Consider the following 26,635-nt stretch of genomic DNA (forward strand, 5'->3'; position numbering starts at 1 on the left):
GCATCAGCCATAGAGGAACACCCTGGAGAAAGCCCTGCAAAAGCAGAATAAAAACCACGGAAGGCCAAACATCTCCTGCAACCTCCCCATTAGGTGATCCCACAGCATGAGTGACCCAGAGCAACCTCAGGAAATGAAAGCCAGCAAGATCTTCATTGCACCTTCATTAAATGCAGTATCTCCAGGCTGGGCTTTGAGTCAAAATCAACATATTCAGGTGCTAATATGACTGAGGCTGTAACCTCCTGTTATTTGAACCAACCCTTCCCCACAAAAAGGGAAAGGACGTGCATGCCCTTCCTACTCCTCCCTTCCTATATACCCTATGTCAGCCCTGCAACACCCTCCCCCACCAACACTGGAGTCAGCTCCAGGACTACTCCAAGCCTCTCATAATGTAAGGCAGCTTTGCTTGTGAACGTGGCAAGACATGCACATCATTCTGTTTTAACTGCCACTGGGCTGCAGAGGAGGGAGACCTTCCTCTCCTGCCAGAGGCAAACTTCTCATTGATGGCCCTTGAGTTTCACATAAAGCCAAAGCCTTGGGAAACAATGTTGGCCATCACAGCACCTGATTAAAAGGACAGCTTTGTCTGGGAACTGTGCCTCCATCATGCTGCAGCAAAGCACATCGGGGAAACAGAGCAAACCTACAGCATGAGCTGCACATGGTTTATATACTGGATCAGCTCCTTGGTCTGACTGTCACACATGGCATCACCCAACCCACATACACACACACACACACACAAAAAAAAAAGAAATTAACGTTTGGATTTGCCATAATCACAAAATAGTGCAGCACCTTTCAGAGCAGCAATCCCTTTGACATTAGTTGTTATTTGATATGATGGAATGGGAGAGAAAGAAAAAGAGAATGAAAAGGAAATTTTTCACATTTTTCCCTGTGGCTTGTTTGTTTCTTTGTTTGTTTGTTTGTTTTTTACATGTACTGTCAGCCTATATCCCAATAAATGTCTGCACATCTCTTCATAACATAAATGTCAGCCCTGCTGTGGACTGGAGCCTCAGGATTACCGTACTGGCAGAATTAACATATTCCTCATAAAAAATATAACATTTCATAACATTTCATTATCCACTGTAAACTGCATGTGCTTTCACTCCAGGGAAACTGGAAATATCACCCAGGCTGCCTGTCTTGCCATTTATCCACGCACTGGGGCCTTCTGTTGGATGACAGATCAGTCTTCTAGTTTCATTCTTCTTTCTCTACAATGCAGAATTTTTTAATTTTTTTTTCCCCCTCTGTTCTGTTTTTGCCTTTATAAACATGCCACACCATAAAACCTCTCACTTGAAAAAGCTTGGAACCCTGGAACAAACAAAACAGGGCTTATTTGTCAGGCTGAACGTAGTGTGGAAGGAACCTATGGTGCTCTATGCAATAAGGGGAGAAGGCAATAGAGAGGTAAGAAAATCACAGGCAGAAAAGGCAAGGCTCCAACTCATTTATACATAAGCTAGAGCCCATGGTCAGTAATGAGGTACTTCAGAATTGAATCTGTTCCCTTCTGTGGTTTAAACTCACTGTATTTTTCCTTCCCACTAGTAGGCTGGGCTGGCTGTAAATTCAAAGATTTGCATAAGCCACAGATTTTGTCTGTCTCTTTGAAAGGTCAAAAATTAGAGGCAGTACAAACAAACACATGTGACAAATAGGCCAGCTGGCAGCAATTTGGAGTGACCACATGGAGGAAGTGTGGAGGAGAATAAGGGCAGGATAGGAGCCTTTAAATGCTTGGGTCTTACATATATTATAAGTTACAGGCTGCCTCAGGGGAATGTTATTATTTTCCTTAACCAGCTTTGTATCTTTGCAAAGATTAGTGACTGACTACCCAGATTTAGTGCTGTCACGTTTCCACATAAACATTTCTGAATATATATTCTTTGATAAAAGATGCAGCTGCTGACATGATTTTTCACATAAACATTTCACTGTGCATTATATTTCATATTACAGAGAAGTTTTCCCATTTTTATTTCTAAGAGACCGCTCGCTCTCTTCTGCAGGCTGTGGAGCACTGCTTTAGGACTGAGAAAGGAATGGACACATAAGCAGAGCAAAAGAGGGGTGAGCAGCAGCTGCAGATGGATACACAAAAAAGTTTATTTACAAAAAAAAAACAAAAAACAACCAAAACAACAAACCACCACAGTTGTTACTCACATCAGGGTGTTACAGTAGGAAGGCCGGGAAACATTTGTTGTCCTCTGTAGCTTCTGGAATGAAAAAGAAAGCTTAACAGGTCAGCTTCAAACACCCGGCCAGACACGCAGCTGGTGTTAATCTGCATGACCCTCATTACCTGCAACAGACCTCTGCCAAATTCTGGCAGCCAAAGAGCCAGCCAGATTTTTATTACTAACATCACCTCGACCTATTAACGTAAGGGGGAAAATAATTCAAATCCAAATTGCTTCTCACTATTTGTTGTTGCTCTTTATACTTTGCCAGAGCCACGAAACCCAATTAAGTCGGTTCCACTTTTGTTCCCAGTCAGCTCACTCCAGGCACTCACGGCTGCAGGATCTGAGGTTGCAAGTCCTGCAGGGAATATTCCCTTGTTTAAAAGCAGCTCTTTCCACTGGACTCAGTTTTAATTAATTGTAACATTTCTATTGATCTGGAGTTTTATAAAAAGCTTGCCTTTGGATGGCACGCTGTCAGTAACATTAAATTAGGGGGCCAAGCGTGGTTTAGACTGGCTCTCAAAAAGCAATAAACAGAAAGCACTGACTTAGGTATAAAACAGTAAATAAAAATGAATCTTAAAAATAAGGCTGTAAAACACTCATCCAGCTAGAGCAGTAAGAGGTCATTTATGCCCAGCTAATATTATCACCACATGCTGTTCGGTGAGTCAAAGTGTGGCTGACGGACGGCTTCCCGAGCAGTCACCCAGCCCAGACAGACCGGGGTCGCTCTCTCTGACCAACTGTCTTCACTCCATCCACAAACACAGCTCCATGCAAGTGCTTGCTGATGGCTCTTTATTTAAAGCAGTTGCTCTCTGCGTTGTGGAATAAGCCCCTGTGACTTATAAGGAGAACACAGGACCTCCCATTGCCATTCAGCTGCACGCGGCACAGCCAGCCCTTTCAAACCTGGCCCAAACCCACAGGTGATGTAACACCACCAGGCATCCCTCTGATAAATGCACCTTCTTCAAAACCTGCAGAGCAATTTCCATCTGAGTGCAGCAACTTGTACCGGGGCTTAATGCTCTCTTCCATACATCCCCTCCACAAAGAAAATCTGTGCCAGCTGCTATAGGAACACGGTTAATCTCTGCAAGCAGATGTCAGCCTCCAAAGCTGAGAAAATGACTTTGTTCTTCAGGAGCAGGGAATTTAAACTGCACAAAGTTGAAATGCCCTGATGAATTTGGTAACTTAAACCCAGAAAGGAAGCACCTGCTTTCTGAATAGCTGCCTAATTAAATCCCGCTGCTGTTTTATGTGTTCATAATTCAACACGAACAGTCTTTTGCTAGTTAACAACGCACTGGCTGCGGTCAAACAGCAACCTAGCCAGAAAGAGTAGAGACAACTGCTGAGGGCAGACCTGCTCCCACAGGGAGACCTTCTCCTGCCACAGCTGGAGGGCCCAGGGCTAGGTTTCAGCTGTGCTTCACAGGGCCACAGTTAAAGGGTTTGGTAACCTGCAGTTGACGTGTGGCATCTTCCCATTTATTCATGCCAGTGCTGGCATACAGTGAAAAGTTGGGGGGGGGAAGAAAAAAAAAAAAACAGCAACACATACAAAAAGATAATTTTCACCAATAAAGTAAACGAAATAAAAGCCAAGAATACAAGGAAGCGATCAATCTGCCCGCAGGATTAGCAACCGCAACAACAAAAAGCATGGAAATGTAGCAATCCCCTAAACCGAACTAAAAATAAAGTGGGCAGGATTCTCATGGCAGCCCTCTGGACATAGTGCTGCCCGCAGCAGCAGCAGTGAGGCTGAGCAGAAGCTGGAAATGGGCCATGCTGCATCCTCACCCAGCAGCTGCATTGCAGCGGTCATGGCAGTCATCAGCACGGATGGAGATTTTCATGGGTGAAGGGGACGAGAGGCAGAGAGGATGTGAGAGGTCCACATGGGTGACCCCAGGGCTCTGTGCTCTTCTGAGGAGTTTCTGTAGGCTGCATTCAGCAAAAAAAAAAAAAAAAAAAAAAGAGAAAAATCTGTAGCCACCACTTTAAGAAGAGCCTGGAAAAGCCCACCTTTTGTTTTCTTATTAAAAGAACAGGCTGCCTAGGGGAGCAGTGGAGTGCAAGAGCCGTGTGGATGCGGCACTGAGGGACATGGTCAGTGGGCATGGTGGGTGTGGGCTGATGGTTGGACTGGGTCATCTTAGAGTTCTTTTCCAACATTAATGATTCTATGAAGTCTCTGTGCTTTTCCTCATAACCACCCCAACCCAAGTATTAGTGGGACACCACACATCCCTTCTACAGCTGTAGCCTCTGCTGCTCTCAGAAGACCACTTGCCAAGTCCCAACAGCACTGCCCACAGCCATCCCCTCGCTGTAACCCTTAGAAGCACAGAAGGTGTCCTGTGGTGATGACTCCCACGTATGTGCTGTCCTCCTGCCTTCAGAAACCACATCCACGGCCAGCCCTGAGCCATGCACCAAGAGACACATGCAGCAATACCAGTTCACTTTATAGGCCTGCTCTAGCAGCCTTTCTTTTCTCAGAAATGATATCAGCATTACTACACACACACAAAGGATGTTAATATGGAAGTCTGAAGGTACAGTAGTGGTAATCCTAATTAAGGGCAGCACTGTCACTCTGTAAGGCACAAAATGCACATCGAAACCCAAGGCTTCCCACTGCAAAGCTTGCTTTCTACCTCCCTGGCAGAGCTTGAGAAAGTGACACTGGCTCCTCTCACAGCTTCCCCTGTGCTGGGCACAAGCAAAGAGCAAGAGCAGGTGAGCTGCTTCCAGCTGCCTGGGCTCTGCCCCTCTTCCTCCACAGTTTACTTCTCTGTGTATTTTGTGTAAAAATAATCTTTGATACCTTACTACAGTAAGGTCAGAGCATTCCTGCTTCTTCCATCTGAGATTCCCCTCAGTCATGGCTCCAGTCATCTCAGAGATCTGTTTTGCCTCATCTACAAAAGCCTTTTCTACTCTTTTGTTGTCCTAGAAGTCTACAGCAAAACCAAAGAATCCCCAACAACCACTGCAAATCCTGTCTTTTTTTCTGATTTAAAATGGCTGTGACAGTACAATATCACCATACTGTACTTATCCCTGCAAACATGTAACTCTAATTCAACAATCCTATTACATATGCTCCTAGCATTTGTACAGAGGAGATTTAGCTCTGAGCTTTCCATTGCTTTATCTCTTTGCGTGTTTGCCAATGCAGAAATTATCTCAAGCTATAGACAGGTCACGTCCAAATGCTTCCCCCTATCTTGCTGTAAATCTGGAAAAAAAAATAACTGTCACGTAGGCTGCACTACACAGTCAAGACTACAAGCTCAGTTTCTAATAGTCACCCCTATGGCATGCAGTGGAAAGAGCTGGTCATGATATTTCCCCAGTGTTCTGTCTGTGACTCTATCAAAAAGACAACTTGTGCAACTCAGGGGTTCATGCAACTGGCTCCCAAGGAAGGCAGGGCACAAGAACTCCTGTCACACTTGTAAGGACTGGGGTCACTTCAGTAATGGTGGCAGTGAGAGCCACATGAGCTGGAGGGCAAGGAGTCTGCTCAAAGCACAGCAGCCAGCATAGGAGCTTCCAAGAGCAGAACTAGTAAAGGGACAAGAGAGGCAAAGAGAAGAACTATGTACAGAGACAAGGGGGTGGGGGGGAGAAGCAATTCTGTGTTTCAGAGACTTGTCTCAAAGCTTGGGGGTAGGTTGCTAGGTTAAGCATAATGCCACATTGCTGGTGGAATCACCCTATCCTGCTCTCTCCCACCTCTTACTCTGACACACCACACTGACGATCTTACCCTCCAGACACGGCCAGCTACCCATGTTTTTTTGTGCCCAATACTATTCATGCAAACTCATGGCTTCTGTCAGCAAACTGAGCCACCATATAGTTGTCTATATGCCTCAGTAAAACATCCACCTCTTCCATAAAAAAAGAACTAAGATACTCCCATTTCATTTATTACAAGCACACTGTTCCTACAGGCCAAACCCCCACAATATATGTTTACATTTCTTGAATCATCATCTCCTCCATCTAATATCAAAAACCTGTTTTAATGTTGTTTTGTCACTCATCTGCTAGGGAATTCCTCCCTTTTTTACTGTGGTATCCCCTCCTGTGTCATTGCCCAAGACTTGTCTCTTACCTCACCCCATTTCTTCTCATATTACACCTCCAACACATTCTTGACTGCTCATAGTTACGTCACTATTAGCAAGTCGAAGCCCTGGTTACACAGCATTCACAGGCGAGACAGCTCTATCTCCGTGAGAATATCAGCCCAGCTTTCCCAATGCACAGCTCTCAGCACTTCTGATGTTGCAGCCCAGGAACAGCCCATGGAGCAATCAGCTCTACCTAGAAATCCACCCTTTACTTACCACTATGAAGTAATAGTTACAGCTGCAGATACTTCTGATTTGCCTTGCAGCAGCTTTACTTGAGAAGCACTGACTGTACCGCAGGATCTTAGAGCTGATGTTGGCAGGGTTCTTTGCGTCCACCTGGCCCAACCCCTACTGCAGATGGGACATCCAGAGCAGGGTGCCCAGGGCCAAGTCCAGTTGGATTTTGAAGACCTCTGAAGAGGAGACTCCACAGCTTCTGGGCAACCTATGCCAGTGCTCTGTCTGCTGCGCAGCACAGAAGTGCTGCCTGGTATAAACACACAGAGCAGAAAGGAAGGACTGAGACGAGTGGGCTTTGTAAGGTGTTTTTTCTGTACCAATCACTCCAGCAGCTGAACATTGTCACTGTCGTTAAACCTGAAGGGCAGAAGGTGTATCACATAGGCACACTCCCACTATTCATTCTAACCAAGACCACACACCCCCTTTGACTCCTTCATGCCACCCCAGCATGGCTGCACCCACATGCCAGTCAAATCAGTGCCTGAAAATGCACTTGATGATGGCAGGTCCCTGTTCAGCCACGTGGCCTGAGAATACTGGGGCAGACACCACAAGGCAGAGGCACACAGGGCCCAGCAGAGGAAGCGGAGGGATAATACCATTCCCTTCAGCATCAGCTCAGTCTTGGAGCATGAAAAAAATAATAATAATAATCCTGTTTTGACTCTCCAGCAAGCAATTTTATTTTCTTCTGGAAAGTAAGTCCAAACAAGGAGCACACTGCAATCAAACTGAGCCATGCACCATCACCACAATGCTGCTCAGAACAGTTTCTTCTGTGTTTTTCCCAGTAAGCCTCTGATGCAGATTGCAGGTTTGGCTGCAGCACCTGAGGGGAATCACATCTTGCCCTGCAAATGCAGCAACCCACTCTGCAGTGAGCCATTTCAACTAACCAAGCCCTGTTTCACTAACAATGTTGCCTTATCAAAAATAACATAAGAAAAGGTTACAAGGTGCCTACACATAATCCCAGCCTGTGTTGCTGAGCTAGACTTTCCAACCATGCAAGTAGTACTTGCAGTCAACTTGCAGCCCCACAGCAACCCCAGGCACAGCTGTCACTATAGCCCCATAGAGAACATGGCATATGGCATGACATATAGCATGGCACACAGCATGCTGCTGCTGCCTGTCACATCTACCAGTCACTCTGGCCATAACCAGCTCCATCCTCCCTGCTTATCCACAACTAACGACTGTGCTGTGGTGTTTAAACACTGTGAAGAAACATGAAAGCCTCAAGAGGGGAAAAACTCACTAATAGTAGGACCTTGGAGAGAACAGGCAAATAACAGCCGTTGCATATATAGTGAGTAGTTTTATTTAAAGTACAGCTTCTACCTGAATTCAGAGAATGACATTTTCAGGTGGCATCTCATCTTGTGGGCAAGGCAGCACCTCTCCCCTCCCCCAGAGATGCCAGCTTTGCATCCCCCAGCAGCACAGGAGTGATGTTACAGCTCAAACCAAAGTACACCGGGCCCCTAGAGAAAACATGACGCAGTGTGCTATGACTGCTGTCATAGCAGTAGACCAAGGTCTTCACCTCTGATTTCTGCTCTACACATGCTTTTCCACAGCAAGGGCAGCCATCACAGAAATGCCTCCCAGCTAAACAAGTATATCTGTGCTTATAGCAACATGAGCTTCTTGTCACATGCAGCTCACATGAAGCTTACAAAGATGCTCACAAAGAAGCTTACAGATGTCCAAGGATTGCCAGACAAGGAGCAGCAGGTGCAGCTGATCACTGCCATTCTTCTCCCCTTGAGCTTCCGTGGATCTGCTTGTTAGATACATCAAAGACAGCAGGCCTCTATCTGCTTTCATCTGCAGTTTTCCCTTCAAATCATCTTCCCTGACGTTACTAGTTCTCTTTCATTACCGCTCCTGGTTCTGTCCATGGCTCTGGCTACTGTATTACCTTGCCAAAATTATTTTCTACCTGCCCACACAGCCTTTCTCTTCCTTCAAACTCACTCTTTGCAACAGTATCCCAAGTGCCTTCCTCCCATTAATGGAACAAGATGCCCAGGGAGGTGGTGCAGTCACCATCCCTGGAGGTGTTTAAGAGCTGTGTGGATGTGGCACTGAGGGATGTGGGCAGTGGGTGTGGAGGTTGGGTGGGCTGATGGTTGGACTGGGGGATCTCAGAGGCCTTTTCCAACCTTAATGATTCTGTGATTCTATGTCACTGCTCCCTTTGTGATAGGATTGCGAGATCTAAGTTTACGTAGGACCGAGGGACTGAGTAAATGACTGCTAGACTAATGTGACAAATTCGTTCATAACATAGGCAACAATGTGAAACATAGCAGCAATATGCACGATGCTCCTGCATCAGATTACTGTTCACACACACACATACACATATACACACACATATATATATAAATGCTTGTAAATGCTTTCTGAGAGGAAGGTGGGATCAGAGAGTTCTCAAGCCCACACAATTGTCTGATCCTGCAATCTTTCTGAAAGCAAAATAACAGAAAGCTGAAACTGGGAATGGCATTGTTCATCTGACAGCCTACAGTAGAGGCCTTCTTCCCAGCTCTGTAGCAGCTCCACAGTGTGACCTTTGCTGTGACATTTCACTTCTCAAAGAAGTCACAGTCCATTCCCATCAGAACAGATAAGACATCAAAGGTCTGCCTTTGTGATGTACCCAGTGATTCAACGATGAAAACTGTGATATAAATAAGTAGGTAACTATGACTGAGGAACATCACTATAGCATCACAGACTATTATTACTTTATCATTCAAAGAAACTTTGATGTATAAACCAACAGTGAAAGCCCCCATGGTTCAGGAAATGCCATACTTTTTCCTGTCTTCAGTCAGTTCTGATAAGTCAAGGAGGGTTATGTACACACATGGCCTAAACAAGGCGTTTCTGACAGCCATGAGGAAAGAGCCAGGAGCTGCCCAACACTGAATGGCACAAACTAGCATACAGCTACTTTTATTTCAGGGTAGACAAAGACAGCTTTGCCAAATAAACTTAAGTAAATCCAGGAGCCCTGCCTCATGTTGTTACAATGTTAAGAATAGGGAGCTCTAAAGTTTCCAGCAGAAATTAAAATGTACTGCGGTAGAGGACTGAGCACTCTGCCCTTTCAGAGGGTTTCCAGCAGCGCTTTCCTTGGGTCAATTTCACCCCTCAGAGGGGACAATTTCACTTCTGGAAAGCGGGGAGTTACTCACTTAGCACCAGGACGAGCAAGATGATGTTTAGTTTGATAATTCAACTGTCAGTGGGATTTTGAAATGTCACTCCCACACCTAGCAGATGCAGTTTGCTCATTCCTCGTTTTAGAAAAATGTACTGAAGTTCCTTTTGTAATTGATGCAAAACATTCCACAGGGCTGGAGCTTTATTTTGGAAAAAAAAAAAGAAAAAAGAAAGAAAAAAAAGAAAAAAAGAAAAAAAAAAAAGTCTTGTTTCCTTTCAATTGAAAGGCATTTTAACTAATTCTCTTGAACATATTTAAACTGTTCTATCCCTTTTAAAGACGCTTTTACAGAGACACGCTCTCTCCTTAAGTAAACCCCATATGGCACCGAGTTGAACTAAAAATCTCCAAAATGAAGACAAAAGAAAGAGCTGATTCAAGAATATAGATCCTCCACCTGTCATACTTGGCCATGACTTTGCCAAAGCTTAACATCAGTGAATAACTCCAGGAGGATGACCGAGGTAAATGTTTGTACAATATGAGCTTCAAATTATAACTTGTTTTTAAACAATCACATCTAGAATGACAGGATGAGAAAAGTGAGTGAGAGGAGACACCAAAAACCTGTGCGAGAAAGATGACATGAGTTGCAGTTAGTTTGCGTACCTTACCTTACAAATGTGCTCACATAATAATGCAAGTAACCAAAATTTATCTGCTAGGTGATGGATTGAAAGTCACGCTTTTCAATCCATAGAATCCATGGGGCCTTAAACTCCACCAACCCACCTGCATTCTTCACACCCTCTTGACCACTTAAAAATTCTTCCTCCTCTTTGGCATGTGAAAGAGAAAAGGCCCTCAGAAACAGCCTTGATAATTACTATATCTTGAATCCAGGATATATACAAAAACAGGACATGGAAGGCAAATTCACCCTTGAGTTAGAATTCACTTAGGAAATAAACCTTTGCTGCTTATTCTGTGGCAACTGAAATCTACTCTTCCTGCAAGTTCTGACAATGAACTTCTTGGAAATCGGACCAGGCTGCTAGGAAAACTGCCATGACATTTTCTAATGGCCCAGATCTATATACCCATATGCTTGTCTTCAATTTCATAAAATAAACATATTGGATTTTTTTTAAGGTTGGAACACTATTTGTCCTCTTTTCCATCATGCAAAGTTCAAGATCAAACTCAACTGCTTTTAATATTTGTTCTCTATCTAAGGAAACGATCACTTTCTCATCAGCTGGTTCCTAAAACTCATCACAGTTATCTAAGTTGCTCTGCAGCTTTTCACAGGGACTTGGCTAAGTTTTCTTATTCTCTGGCTATATATATGTCCATACATGTAGTTGTATATATATACACACGCGTTATATATGTGCATATATATATGCAAATAAGCCCATGAAATGGTTGCCAACATTCAGTTGGAGAAAGGGAGAAATATACCTTGTATCAAACTCTGTCGTTGTTGCCTTCCATTACACAAACAGTTGGCAGGCTTCCGTTGGAAAATTTATGTACTAAAATTAGCTCTCACAATTGCAATCAATTGTAACAATCAAGCATAAGTAATTCAAGAAGAAGGTGAGCAGAGAAAACAATGTTACAGCACTGCAGCGATTCCTCTATTTAATTATAGTTATGTCCAGTCTTTTTATCCATTATTCGTTAAGGTTGCAAAGGACACGAACTGTAAGCAAAATACTTTGCTATCAAGAAGCTTCCTTGCGTGATCCCCCTTAAGACTTCCTTGCCACTGTGCTTCTGGTGTGCTCTCCCCTCCCTTGGGAATAAATCATAGAATCACAGAGGTTGGAAAGACCTTGAGGATCATCCCTTGCTACTGTATGGGGATGGGTGAGCAGTTAAAAGCCATCTTGCCCACCAACAGCAAATTATTGGTGACCCTCCTCAAAACAGTGTGCGTCACAGTGAATGAGATTGAGACAACTATACAGTGACTTGGTTGATAGGCATATTTTTTATGATTCTCTTTGGTGCAGATGGTATATATTGCATGTGGTGCCAGAGCAGAAATCAAAGTTACAGGCAGATCTATGCAGATTTTTTTTCCCCCTGAAACAACAACTCATGAAACTAGTAATAAATGTTACATTGCTTGGAACGAAAAGCAGATAATGTATATAAACTTCTGGAAACTAAACACATATGGCAAAAATATGCTGGAGAATATAGAATACCCTAGAGGGTGCAGATAATAAAGGACCTCGCTCTGTAATTCAGAGAAAATATTACATTTGATTGTCCCTTCTCCCACATCCATACAAGCAAATCAATGTCTAGCATCTCTCTTTAATTCTAGCAGTTCTCCATTTTCCATACTAGCAATCTATGTAACTTCTGGCCCTCGAGAACCTACATCTTGCATGCCATCACATATTTATACTGAGTTATCTACCACTGTTTTAATTCACTTCTGAATTAAGAAGGAATAAACCTAGACAAACAAGCATATGGTATTTAAGAAACACTTCAGTTTTGCAAAGGCAGGAGTAAGAAAATCTTGCATGGTACAGCTTGATCACATCAGAAGCAAAATCCTTGAATACTACATCTATGTCTCCCTCCTTTAGCAGCTACCAGCAAACACTGCTCTCACCCACTCCAATCTCATTTAAAGGAAAAACAAGCATTAAACTCACTACTCTTTGTATCACCTAGAAACTATTTACAACAGTCAACATAAAGCACAGTAGTCAACATAAAGCCACTCTGGACACAAAACAACAATCCACCAACAACAGTTTAGGAATTTTTCATTGACTTCACCTGGCTTTTGGCCCAAGCCTTCGGTGCAGTCCCCCACAGACACCCTTTCACACCATGAAATTCACATTCACAGTTCATATCAGGTAAAGCCAAGGAGGCCTCTAAGTAAAGTGTCCAGAGAACTACCTGCTTCCTTGGCAGAGTCTACAAAAGCTTATTTCCAAGAGATTCCATTAATCCAGTGCCTGTAGATCTCTGGGGATTGAGGCCTTGCCCTGGGAAGGCCGAGCAGCAATCCAACCGAGTTCCCACCTCCCAGCCGAGCTCCCACCACTGCCAAGGAGATGCTTATCACCTCTTCCCCTCTGTCAAAAATTCAGTTTTTAATCCAAACACAGTGAAGTTTTTGGTATCTTCATTTTACTCTTTTACATGAGAGAATTTAGGTTTTCAATCTAACTGCAATTAAAATTGATGCATAAAACATAGGGCTGATGCCAAGTTATCCAGGATTCCTCATTTTGAGTTTGCATCAGGATTAAAAGGAAAAATAGCTGAGGGAGAAGGTTTTAAAAATATATGAAGTGTAAGGGATTTTCAGGAGATGGCTAGAGAAAAAGATACAGAGAGCTGCTGCTGATAAGCAGGAAAAGCAGTGTAACAAGATGTCAGGCTGCAGAATGCTCTCCAAAAGCAATGACAAGATAATCACAGCAGGCAGCATTGCTACAGTGAGACCACCAGCAACTGAACACATCTCTGTACATTCTCATCTTCCTGCAGCACCAGGGAAACACCGATATCCCAAATATTGGATTTGTACCATTCTGAAACTAGAAAATGCCCACAGTCCAAAAGTACCTTAAATGTATTTCCCAGACTAGCACACACACAAACAAACCAACGACTAACAGCAGCAAAAACTTTGATATTCCCATTCTGAGCAAGGAAAGCCCTTGTTACCTGGCCATCCACTCCTGCAGGTAGCTCTGGGTACTTGGGCTAAAGGCCCAAGAGCAGCCCCTTAGGCAGGTAACTTCAAACATGGCACCGCCTACCCAGGCACTTGGCCTCTCTCAAGACCAGGTGCTCACTGAGCAGATGACTGTTCAGATAACAAGCTGTAAACAAAATCACACGCGTGGATACACAGAAGAAATATTTTGCCTTCAAAGGCATTTTTCTTCAGCATGTAAACACTGCAGGAATTTCTCTCGTGTCTCAAACAGCATTACTCTGCACACAAAGTCAAGTCTACTCACGGTACGGCTTATTTTTGTTCAATCATTAGAAACAAAATGACAGCCTTAAGCCACTCATTGAGACCGCAGTATAACATCCCGAGGTTCAGAGATGCTCTGCAACAATGGGTAAGTTATTTTTGGAAACCCATCTGGTTGCCAGGGCAAATTCTAGCAGTGATACACACCATCCACCAAGCAGAATCTGGTTTGCAATTCAGGAGAGGAGGGAAAATTAAGACGAGGAATGACTAACTGGGGTAATGTGAGAAGCCATTGAAATTCCTAACTACATAGAATCACGGTTAGGGCTTCCATCAGCCAAACTCCTACATGAAACACGCCTGGTTGCTCTGAGCCAACAGAGCCTAGATCACAGGCTTCAAAGAAGTTTCAGAAGGTTGTACAAGGCATCCTGCTGCCTCAAGGAAGGATTAACTACACCTAAGCAGTACCTTATGCAGACCATACCGCTGCTGAACAATAAACATTTGTTCGTACAACCATCTCCCATCAGTTTTATTTGTCTTCCACACAAGGGAGTAAATGAGACAGACAGAAATGAAGCAATTCTCTCTCAATTGCACACTATGTCTCCTGCAAAATCTGGAAATAATTCCAGATGTTTAAAAAACCACAAATAGCCCACTGATTGGTTTTCTGGGAGCTGTATGCGTGGTCGTCGTCTCATTTTCAAAGTCACTGGAGCCCCAGTCCACATCAACCTGTTACACATCTGGATAGTCTTACATACGTTATAAAAGACCATGAAGTTTTTCTATTCAAATTGTAAGCTTTCGACCACAGAAATATCTTTTGAAGGTTAACAGATGGCAAAGATGGTAAAGTGAGGACAAAGAAAGGAGGGAGTCATAAAATGATTTTCCATTTTCTTCACTAACAATGAGGAATGGAAACTTGCACGCTAATGTTAAGACACATCAGCTCTGAATGACAGAAACAGGAAAAGACTGTATAATTTATACTTGAGCACCATATCTTCTGGTCAGCTTTCTGCTGAACTCAACTGAGATTACACGAAAGCGTGCATACCAAATCTAGGAAATTGCCAAACTCTTCTTGGTAGAATAGTGCTTTGCATGCCAGAAGAAAGCTTCTGTAATTAAAATAATATCTCCTTTACAACTGAGAAGAGAGAATATTTAATTAGGCTTTAAAACTGTTGAGAAGAGGCTTATATAATAAGCTTACTTAGGCCATACAGTCAAATGAAAAGTGCCTACTAAGATTTATTCAGAACTTAAGTGCACTTCACTGGTAACAAGTAACACTCCCAGTAAAACCTGACATTAAAACTAAATGATGGTCGTCTTCTCCTCCATTTCAATGTCTGAAATAAAAAAAGTTGAAAGTGATGAGAGATTTAAGTGTTGCTAAACAAAATTCATTAAGGTACCAAAGTTGAACATGACTGCTGTGCTCCTTGCCCCCACTTGGGAAGACTCTGAGCACAGAGCAGCCACCAAGGCTGAAGCCCAGACCAGAGACAGGAATGGCTGGAGACAGCACAGTAAACCAGACAGCAAGGCCTCCCCATTTCTGCTGAATATGCAGAGCTTCACTGCAGCCCAGGGCTCTAACAGCAGTCCTCCTTTTGTTCCTTCACTCAGGAAATGGAAAATTAACTCTCACTTGATGGAGTGCCATGGTACATAAAGATAAGGAACCAGCCCAACTGTTCAGGGCTCCAACTATAGATGCCTTCAAACCCTTATCAGCCACAGCAACACTCGCAAGGTTTTGTGCTCTTCCAGCCACCTCCCTATGACCCCCTCAAATGGGACTGCTTTGTATGTGGGCCTTTCCTCACCAATCACATGCAGGTGGTAGCCCCACATACATGCAGTGCATTCTGCTGTGCAAACTCCAACAGTTCCCTGCAGCGTGTGGAGGCAAAGCACGAAATTAAGGTACTCTGGAGTTTCTGCAGCAATCCAAAAATGCTACTCAAACCCCCTAAGGTGTACTGTGCACACACAGAGCAGGTTAATAAAGTCTTGTTCAGTCTACGTAATGTTAGAAGCTGTAGCTTTAACAGACCGTGCAAATGGTTAAAATTCTCCTAGAGCAGGGGTTCATGAGGCTGTACAAAACAAACAGCTGCACAAATGTGCGATTAAGGAAGGAGGATGGAAGCTACCAGGAGGTCTAAAGTGTCTTCGGTGAGATGCATCCAAAGGCTTACCCAGCCTCCTGACAAACACCACAGTGCTAAAAGGAGCTTTAATCTACCCTAGATCTGTATAAACAAAGATCATAGGAACCACTGTAACGCACCAGCCTGGGAAAGAGGAACGCAGGCATCATCTTTCACTTTGTAGCTTTCTGCTGGAGAGGAAAGAGGAAAAGGAAAGAGGGAAATGCAATAACCATGAACACTGTGGTGGCTCGACGTGAACAGGCCTGTTCCTTCTGTTACTGTGGGTCGTCAGGATAATTAAATCCTTCATAACAGTCACTGAGCAGCGTCAGAGAACGCGTACAGCAGCCAGCCAACTTCATCAAGTTGCACAAAAGCACTGCTCGGCGTTTTCAGGACAGATCCTGGCACCGCTCCTTCAGAAGCACCGCAGCAACACTGTGCAGAGCCACAGCATCCTGGGGACACTGCGGTCCCACCACGGCTCAGGCAGCTCCCGCTGTTTAGAGGAGTTGATGGAGAGGTCAGCCAGAGTCACTGCGCTTCTGCCTGCAGCTCACCTCCCCCGCTACAGTTTCTAAATTAATCTGGGTCTTTAAGCTTGTTGGCTTTTATTGCTCTTTCTTAAGAAAAGCACAGCTTTCACGCCACAAACTACAGGGCTAAAATCCCCAGACGAGTGCAGTAAGTACAGTTTGCAATTCGCCTCTGCCCTTACTCATCCGAGCGTACTCCCTTAAGTGACTCCTAAAATCTAGGGTAGGAAATGCGCTTAGCTTCTCCTTTATTCTTCCTCCCCAAAACATTTTAATCCAAATGCTCCCGATGGCTAAAGCCAGCAAACGGAGGGCAGATGGGAACAGCAGCTCTCACGTGCTGCAGGGACCCAGCCAAAGCTTGGAACTTTGCAATGGTTGTCCCGTGACCATGTAACACCTTTTCTCATAAAATAAATCTAGCAAAAATACATCTAACTAATAATTGGAAACTCCCTGTTAAAATAATCACAGTGCTGTGCTTGGGCAGGGACTGTTACAGCTTCCCAGGAGGCAGTAACAACCAAACACAACAGCCACTGCCTCCTGGCAGGATCAGCTGCTCGGTTGCAACAGCACGTACCTGTTAGCACTGGCAATTTACAACTGGAAAATATTAGGAAGGGCAGATTAACTGCTACAATATGAAATTTCCATGCCTTCATTTTGCATTAACAGCTTCACGGTTAACAAAAGCCCCAGGGAAAAGCAGAAAAGAGATGAAAAAAAGGAGAAAGCACGCTCTCCCTTATTCTGGACATGTCCAGGGCCAGGAGCATCCTTGGGAAGCCACACAACATCCTCTGCATGGCACCAGAAACAAGTGAGGCTGCCACACTTCCAAGCTGGGAGTTGGCACAGTGATGTCCCCTGGAGTCCCCAGACAGGCCTGAAGCCCTCTCCATACCACAACAGCCACTGCTGGGCTGAAAGAGCAGCAAGAGGCCAGAGATGGATAGCAACAATGCTGTCTATGCTCCTCCCTGCCTTCTCTACTCTTCATTTCCCTGCAGAGTAGGGGTAGAGACTTATGCATTGACCCCAAGCCTACAGACCTCTTGCCTACATCCCATTCTCACCAAGCCATTGGCACAATGTCCAGATCAGCAACAGTGAAGCGGCGACCACTGAGAGCAGCCTCCACCTTATCAGATCACAGGCACCAGAGGGATTGGTAACAGCTGTGGGGAAAACCCCAAACCTTCCATCCAAGGGCAAGCTCATTTTCAGCCCAAGGCATGGGACTGGGCTACACGAAGATTCCACAGTCACAGGCCACCCATCGCAATGCTCACACCTCTGGTCCAGCCTGCCGGTATGTAAGCTACCTGCACTTGTACTCACCTTGGCAAGATCTCTTCTTTTCCACAGGTCTAACAAGTTCTAGGTGAACACAGCAGCTCCAGAGAGTTCACCATCACCACCTGCACAGAGGCACCTTGCAAGCAGAATCTCCAATGCTCTCTCCGTGCAGTCCCATCTGGCCCTGGCTGTTCCTCCTGCTGCTTCTCCTTACTTAGGACGAGCAGAAGGAAGCTCGTGGACTCAGCTGAAGCTCCAATTAGCTTGCTGTGAGATGCCAGAGCTCTCCCCTGTAGGAAGAACAAACACAGAGCTGACATGTGCAGCCTCCAGCTTCGGTGTGGCGTTCCGCTTGTGTTTTATGTAACCATTTATGACTGTTATTCAATCATGAAGGAGAGCTTACCATGGAAACTGCAAGGAGGTGTTTTGTTTAAGATACAAAGCACTTTTTAAGTAAGAGCTGTTCATCTCCCATATGCAAACACCTGAACTGCACTCAAGGCATCACATTTAGATGCATTTTCCAGATGACGGCTAGCCCTAGTTGGAAACAAAGCCTTTCCCCCCACTCTCCCAGAGCTAAGGAGCCAGGTGAAGCGGAGGCACAGACCAGCTCCTTTGCACTGCCATTATGCAGTTCTGTGGGAAATGCCATTTTTCTGCTGAGGTCCCTGAGGAGCGTGTAAGCTCAGCAGGCTGCCAGCAGCTCCCCAAAGCACTAAGCCTCTGGGACCGGTCCCGATTCTGCACGGTCCGTGGCCAGTCGGTAACGACCTAGTAATCCAATTAGGCAGCAGTATAGGCTGTCTAAAGAAATAAAACAAAAGGAAAAAAAAATACAAAAACAAGGCAGAAATTATGTCTAGAGCAAAGCGTATCCTCGTTATTCCCTTAATCTGCTGCTGCGAGCGGAAGCTTAGCTGGGTGCCCATGCGTGGGGAGCTGAGTGAGCTGCAGGCAGCCCAGCTCGCAGCCCAGCTGAGCTGTTGGTTGGATGCAGAGAGGCACAGGAGAGATGCCCAGGGCTTAGGTGCCAGCTTGGCTATGGCCAGGTTGCAGGGCAGCTCTATGAGGCTCCTTTGCAGTTCACATCTCAATTGCACAACCACAAGGTGCTTTCCAGAGGATGCTCCTAATGGAGCAAAAACGTGAACACAAGAACCCACCCTTTCTGCTTTAAGGTCAAACCCCCCAGGGAATGAAGGGAAACAATTGTGCAAAGTACTACAAGAAACATTACAATTGCAAAAAGGGATTTCTGGTTACAATGAGTGTTGTTCTCACCTCAGAAGTGAGCACAAACTGAAACACGGAGCAAGAGATCTCAGGTGCTGATGGATTTGTTTGCGAGTGCAAAAGCTCAAGAGAATCAACACATTTCCACACTGAAGGCCCAGGCTAAGGCATTGTCATGGTTTACGTTGACAAGCATTATCTGGGGTTTTGGTAAAAATAAAAGCAGAATGAAAGAACAAACCACATATATGCCATTGCTCTGGAAAATTGGCATTTTTAATAGGAAAGTAAATATAAGGCTTGCTTTAGATGATGATAACTATCAGCATGTTCAGCTTTTAATGGCTTTGCCATTATCACAACAAAGGAGTACAGAGCATCTTTGCTGAACTGCAGGAGTTAAAAACGCACAACGTTCAACTTCTGAAGGGGAGTTTGGCAAACAAGTGGTGACAAGGACACAATTCTCCTACTGTTATCTGTCAAAGGCTGGAAAAGACCTCTGAGATCATCCAGTGCAACCACCAGCCCACCCCCCCACACCCACTGCCCACGTCCCTCAGTGCCACATCCACACGGCTCCTGAACACCTCAGGGACGGTGACTGCACCACCTCCCTGGGCAGCCTGTGCCACTGCATCACCATTCTACAAATATCTTTAAGAACATTTAAAGTCTGCACAGACACCCACTTATTTTATATGGCCTGTAATACAAGATTCGAATTTAATAGCAAGGTGGAATGAAGCACCAAGCCTCCATGCCTGCCTTAGCATAATGCTTTCCAGAACACCAGCACAAAGAATGTGCCTTCACTGCATACCCTGCAACACATCACAACAAGGCATCTCTCACCAGAGAAATACTGCTCGTCATGGCTGTTTGCAACTCCACCTGGGAGCGCAGGATCCTCTGGGCAAGGGAAGAGCTGGAAAGGCTGCACTGTTATATAAACACAGAAGAGTGTAGGCTAGAAGGGGCCTCGAAGTCCACCTAGCCCCAACCTGCTGCCATGAGCAAGGCTGTCCCCCACCAGCTCAGGCTGCCCAAGGCTCCATCCAACCTGTCCACCTGGCCCAGGCAGGCACAAAGCTGCTGAATCCCCATCCAGAGAGCAACCTATTTTGCAGGAAACAAAATATTTTTCTATCCTCTCCATGGGCAATTAGCAACACAAGCCTGAAACGTCAAAAGCTGACTCTTAATTACTGAAGTCAGCACTTAATGACTCCAATTATATTTCTACTGATTTCTGAAAATTGGATTCTCCACTACACTTGCTGTATTTAAATTAGTTTCTTACCTCATTTGCAGTAATTATACTTTGACAAACCAAATTAAAATACAGTTGATTTCCAAAATCCTACTTAAAAATAGTGGGGATTTAAGAACAAAAATGTTATAAGCCTGCCACCATCCACATCTTCATCGCCTTCCTTTCAGAGCTCAGGAGTCCTGGAGTTAAAATGATGAGAGAGATGTCAAGGACATCTTTGCTAAATGCCACAAAAAGGAAATGGTGTTCTAGGTCTGTAATACAAAATCACTTTCTTAACCCCCTGTACCACCAGAATTAGCTTTCCTTACCCCAGAAATCAGGGCCAGGTTGGATCAGGCCCTGGGCAGCCTGAACTGGTGGGAAGCAGCCCTGCTCACAGCAGGGTTTGGGGCTGGATGGGCTCTGAAGTCCCTTCCAACCTAAACCATTCTGTGATTCTGTGAGAAAAGCTGCTCTGCTGGGGCCTGTCACCATCACTACCAAGAGGATTCCAGCAGCAAAGTGACAGCAGCTGAGCATATATCCAAACACTTCTCTCAATTACCACTACTCTGCTGCATCTGACCCACATGCTGAGACCACAGTACCTACATCTGGCACCAGAACTTGTCTGAGGGATAAGCATGGCTTCTGCAGTGCAGACCCTTTAGGGGATGCTTATCCTTTATTAGGAACTTATTTGCAGGTTCTAGTGCACGGTTAACGTAAGCAATGGAAGAAGACAAGAGAGCAGGCAGCATATTCTCAGGAAATCAAGCAACCAAGGAAAATAATCCATACAAATATTGCATTTGAGGGAAATGCTCTACATGCACTTGCTTCAGATAACTCAGATTGCTTTGATTTCTCCCAGAGGACAATACCCCCCCACACATTTTTTCTCCAGAAAGAGGAAATAAAAAACAATGTCAGACCCCAACTCCTTTGCCAATCCCAAAGCTAGAACACACAGAGCTTATACCATCACACTGCAGCAGCCTGGCCACAGCCACACGAGCTGCCAAGCACCCACAGGAACGATGCCAAACCAGAGATGCCCACATTGGCATGACATCACCACAGTTCAGGCAACCACAAGCGGCGAGCCTCAGCATCAGATAAATTAATCCTAGTGCGTGCAGGACTGGCTCCTAAAGGAGATGCAGAGACCAGCATGCCATGTCTTCCTCGAGCTTCTTACAGCATCACAGGACACAGAGCCAACCTCCCACACGTGTGCAGAACACTTAGAGGCGAGAAAGGGGACACAGATTTACAGGGACACACTTCCACTTTGGCACAGGCAAATAACACACCAATGCCACACTACTTCTTGCAGTAATTGTTTTTCACGGTGTTTGTTTCTGCTATATTTCTATCCTCATTCTCTACAGCTACCCGTTACTCAGCAGTGGTTAGTTGGATTTTATGCTCGCATATGGTTTAAAGGGGGAGGGCTGTTTAATGTTCCCTGTATGTAAATAACGACATGCTGGCTCAGCCCCTGCTGTGCAAGCAGAGAACGATTAGGCTATAAATCTCGAACGCAGGAATGTGTCAGGCCGGCTTTCATCCACCTATCCATCAGAACTCACTCCTTGCTACACTTCCCATCTCCCCCTCGCCCATTGCTTTTAATGAGCACATACAGCAGCAGGAGGCAGCAGCCCAAGAAGGGGGACACCGACTGACAACACCGCATTGCCAGGTGCCACCACTGCCGGGTATGGGACATGGAGCATGGGGACAAATGTTGAATGATTTGGGTTCTTACCCGATCTACGGCATAGCGCTGGTGCTGTTCCTAAAAACCAACTCATGTTTTCAATGTAATTTATTGTCGTTTTAATATAGCTGACAGCATTCATTTCCAATCAAAGCTCACATGCCAAGCACATTAAAACCATTTTATTTTTGCAAAAGCTAACACCATGAGAGCCAGAAGCAACACAAATGTAACCACTAGCATTCCCAGCTTTTTCAGTGTCGGAAACCAGCAGGCAGAATGGCCAGCTGAACTCTCCAGGGTGCAGAAACACTCTTTAAATAAATAAGAGATAATTCACTGTTCAGCCAGTCCTCCCTCCTGGCTGAGGAAGGTTCACTAGGCATGGTGGTGATGGTGACTGGACTAGATGATCTCAGAGGTCTTTTCCAAGCTTAACAATTCTATGATTCTAGGCACAGCAGGCTAAGAGCAGCATGGGGGGCTCTCCCTCACCACCACTGCTCCCAGGTCTTCCCCACTGCAAGCAGGGAAAGGCAGAATACTCACACTGACTCTCAACCATGCTACAGGCACAGGTGAGAAGGCAGCAGACTTTCCACTCACTGGCACCCACAGACTGGAGACATGGCAGGCAGCTGCAACAACAGCCAATTTCTCTCCTATAAGGCAGAGTTTTATTCATTTAAAGTCCCGCCTCTTCTCATAAAGCAAAACCAAGCAACTTGCTGCAGTCCACAGAGGGAAGAGAGCAGTGATTGCTGCCAGTCTCACTGGGCAGGGAGATTTCTGCATGCTGTGGAGCACATCCATATATCCATGTGCAGGCCACCTTCATCCAGCACTCTCCACGCAGCCTCCTGCCTCTGAAGTGGAAGGAAAGTGTTTGGACATTCAATCTCTGCTGGTGAACAAGACCAGGAACAGCTGCAGAAGGCAGAAATGAAGAGGCTAATCAAGAAGCCAGGAAAGAAGGGAAAATTCCCTGGAAGAATAAGTCAATTCATACAAACTATCAAGCTCGGACATAGCCTTTCTGTTGTAAGTAGACTTGAGAGTGACAGCAAGATTCAGAAGATGCTCCAAGTCAACGCTGCAGCATGAGGACAGGAGGAACTGCCCACTGCTTGAGCTTACCTTCTGTACTGAGCCCAGTTGGCCATTTCAGTGCCCCACGGTTCCCAGGAAACAAGGAACCCTTGTCCACCTCCAACTCCAGCAACTGATTTGGCCTCAAGTTGCACCAGGGGAGGTTCAGTTTGGGTATTAGCAAGAATTTCTTCCTAGTAAGAGTGGTGAGGCACTGCCCAGGGAGGTGGTAGAGTCCCTGGAGGTTCAAGATACGTCTAGATGTTGTAGTGAGGGACATGGTTTAGTAGGAAATACTGGTGATAGGCAGACGGCTGGACTGAATGCTCTTGGAGGTCTTTTCCAACCTTGATGGTTCTCTGATTCTATGATTTTATAATTCTGCTGGCCTACAGTTATCCAACAGCTTTGGCAACCGATGATGGACACCATTTCCAACCCTAGCAAAATGAAGAGCGCTGTGCAGCACTGCCCTGCATATCGATGATTCTTAATGACATGTAAAAGCACCTGCAAAATCTCAAGTATGGATTTCACCACTTTGTCCTGTGCTAGGCAGACAGAAGCTATAAAGGCACAATGTGGTAACGTATGTATAATGATTAAAACAGACAGTAAAGCATTCATTAAGACATCCTCTTACTCTCGTGAAAAAGAATGCTAAGGTGATTTTCTCTTTGACCAGTGACAGCAGGTCAGCAAGATGAAGAATAATATTAGTCTAAATAGGAGCTTTTAAAAACACATGTATATAAGTTGGCAGTCAATAAGCCTATTGAGAAAAAGCAGGAAAAAAGTCAAGGAAGTGAAGGAAAAGAGCTGCCCTCTAGCCCATGATTCCTTCAGCTTTGGACAGAGATGGAAGGAGAGTGCTCAGGGGGTACAAATCACCTTTGGGAAAGGCTCCTGGGACTCAGCCCTTCTAGGGAGCTGCTGAAGAGGCATTCTCAGTTGATCTTTATTTCCCAAGCTTGGCAAAACGACTGGGGTGGGACAAGGCTAAAAAGAAGGGTTAATTAAACAGACAGAAAAGAGCAAACAGGCAAGAGCCCTTAGAAATTGATTAGACAGTAAAAGTAAACGACTTGGCAAAACAAGCTTGATTTCATTGCTAGAGTTATAAAAACATCTAAGAGATAGAGTGCTGCTTTAGTGATCGATGTTCTCACTCTATGTACCCTCAGAAGTGATAGGTACTGGGACATTTACTGGGGTAAATGAAATCACAGTCAAGTCACCTCCTTCTCTACTCTGAGAAGAAAGGAAAAAGTGCTGCCAAGGATCCCTTTCTCCAGAAAGCAAAGCACCACCAAGGATTTAGGAAAATGCTCACATTGCCAAAATAAAGCTCAGAAAAACATATCCAGCAGGCTCATATGGCATTTGTTGCTTTCTTGTCTGGAAGAACACTATGTCAGCATGCAGTGAGGTGACCAGAACCAGAAAACTGCCTTCTCTCCCCTCCCCACACTTCTGCTCCATAGCTAGCCTCCATATTTTCCACTCCCTCATAGAGATCCATTTCCATCCACGTGGGAATCTGTACAGCCAGGGGAAGGCCCAGAGCCCTGGGAAGAACTGCACATGAAATATAAATCACACCAGTGTTATTCAGCCAATGGCCATCTAATCCTTCTCTTGTAATACACTGGCAAAGAAAAGAGACTTCAGCTCAATTTCATAAAATTGAAGTCTTGAGTCATCTCATTGGTGAGGTCAGGATTACAAATGGTGTAAATTTACTCACCGCCACCATAAATCCGAGCATCGTAATGCTGAACTATGTCAGTTGCTGGAGCACGGTGCTGTAGACTGCTTTGCATTTTTAACCTTGATTGTGCATAACTGTTAATCACTGACCCATTCTTAGGCAGTCCCAGGCTGGAGTATGTTGCTAAGCAACCCATTTTTGTTCCAGATACTTTTTAAATCTAGTTTAGAAATGGCCAAAAGTCAACAAAGTGAGTACTGAGACTGCTGTGACAGATCTGTGATGGAGGTGTGAGCATAGGAAGCAAGGGAGACTCAACTAATGCCCTGCCCTAAAACGTAATGACATAATAGCATCCAACACCACTTTGCTGTACATCAAAAGCCCTTAAAGAAGCCTCTATACCACTGAAGCCCCTTACACACTTCCTGACCTGCAAAATTAATTGCCTCTTGCTTTGAATGAATTCCTGCACATACCACATGCCCCCAGCACGAGAAGACAGAGGTGACAAGTAAGATTTCTTGAAGCCTCTGTAATTGCAACCCACTGGGACCCAGAGCCATTTTCCTGGTCTACCAGCCCTCAAGTTATGGCAAGCCCCAAAAAATGAAGTCCAAACTGAGCCTGTGAATCACAGAGGATATCCTCCAGAACAGCAGCACCATGCAAGCAAGAGGAGATTTTAGAAGCACAGTTTCATTAGGGGAAAACACACTGTTCTTAGGAAGCTGATGGGAACATATTTACTCTCCCAACCAGAAGTGCCAGGGCTTTTTGTAGAACGGTGATGAGAAATAATCAGGTAGAACCAATCAAGCAGAGGACAGAAATAATCAAGTACAATTTTGTGTGCATGTGTTGCTGCAGAGCGCTCTCCCCAGAGCCTGCAGGGATCTCTGCTCAGGGATTTTGTCCTTCTGGCAGGTGAGCTCTGGTGGAAAAGGGATGGCCATGAGAGGATGGAAAATCCAGCACTTCCACAATCACAGAATGGTTTGGGCTGGAAGGCAGCTCAAAGCCCACCCAGCCCCAACCCCTGCCATGGGCAGGGCTGCCCCCCACCAGCTCAAGCTGCCCAGGGCCCCATGCACCCTGGCCTTGAGCGCCTCCAGGGATGGGGCACCACATCTTCTCTGGGCAGCTGTGCCAGCGCCTCACTGCCCTCTAAAGAAAGAATTTCCTCCTAACATCTCACCTAAATTTCCTCTCTTTTACTTTAAAGCCATTCCCCCTTGTCATATCACCATCAGGCCATGTTAAAAGTTGGTCCCTTTACTGCTTATAAGCCTCCTTAAGTAATGAAAGACAAAAAGACTCAGGTCTACTTTTCTTTTTCTCCCTTTCTCCCCCTCCCTTTCCTTTCTTTTTTTACCCTTTTTTGTAAAACACTTCAAAAAAGAGCAACTGTACCATATCATCCCAGAGAATTACGTCCTCCTCATTGTGGTATTTTCATCATCTCATTAACAGCCACTGTGGTATATTATCCTCACAGAAACTTGGGTTTTATCCTGTAGAAATCAGTCACAAAAACACTATGGATTTGAACAGAAGAAAGAATGAACAGCCACATTAATTGTCAAGGAACTGGAAAAGTTTCAGGATTAGGAAGGAATATGCAGACAGGAAAGCGCCAAAGTTCTGCTTTTTCTGTTGCCCGCCATCTGACCCTTTTTTTTTCTTTTTTTTTTTAATAAAACCTACTAGTGTAAATTAGACCTTTACGATTAGGTTCATAAAGCATCTGACCAAGTCAGTAAGAGAGTGTGGCTACGTGCCAGAGTGAAGGCTAAAGCAGCTGAACATATCCTG

General features: G+C 44.9%; 1 protein-coding gene across 8 annotated transcripts in view; it reads right to left on the bottom strand.

The window, feature by feature from the left end:
- The window catches only part of TIAM1 (TIAM Rac1 associated GEF 1), a 172,192-nt gene that overhangs the window by 123,419 nt on the left and 22,138 nt on the right, over positions 1-26,635 (bottom strand). For 6 of the 8 annotated variants that reach the window (XM_048934118.1, XM_048934121.1, XM_048934120.1 and 3 more), the window contains 2 exons: positions 17,840-18,087; positions 2,197-2,249 (listed from right to left, as the gene is read on the bottom strand). The gene's annotated coding sequence lies outside the window, so the exon portion shown is untranslated. The remainder of the gene's footprint in view (positions 1-2,196; positions 2,250-17,839; positions 18,088-26,635) is intronic. The other 2 variants (XM_048934125.1, XM_048934119.1) reach the window with 1 other exon arrangement.

Source organism: Lagopus muta, chromosome 1, assembly GCF_023343835.1.
Source record: "Lagopus muta isolate bLagMut1 chromosome 1, bLagMut1 primary, whole genome shotgun sequence".
Taxonomy (NCBI): domain Eukaryota; kingdom Metazoa; phylum Chordata; class Aves; order Galliformes; family Phasianidae; genus Lagopus; species Lagopus muta.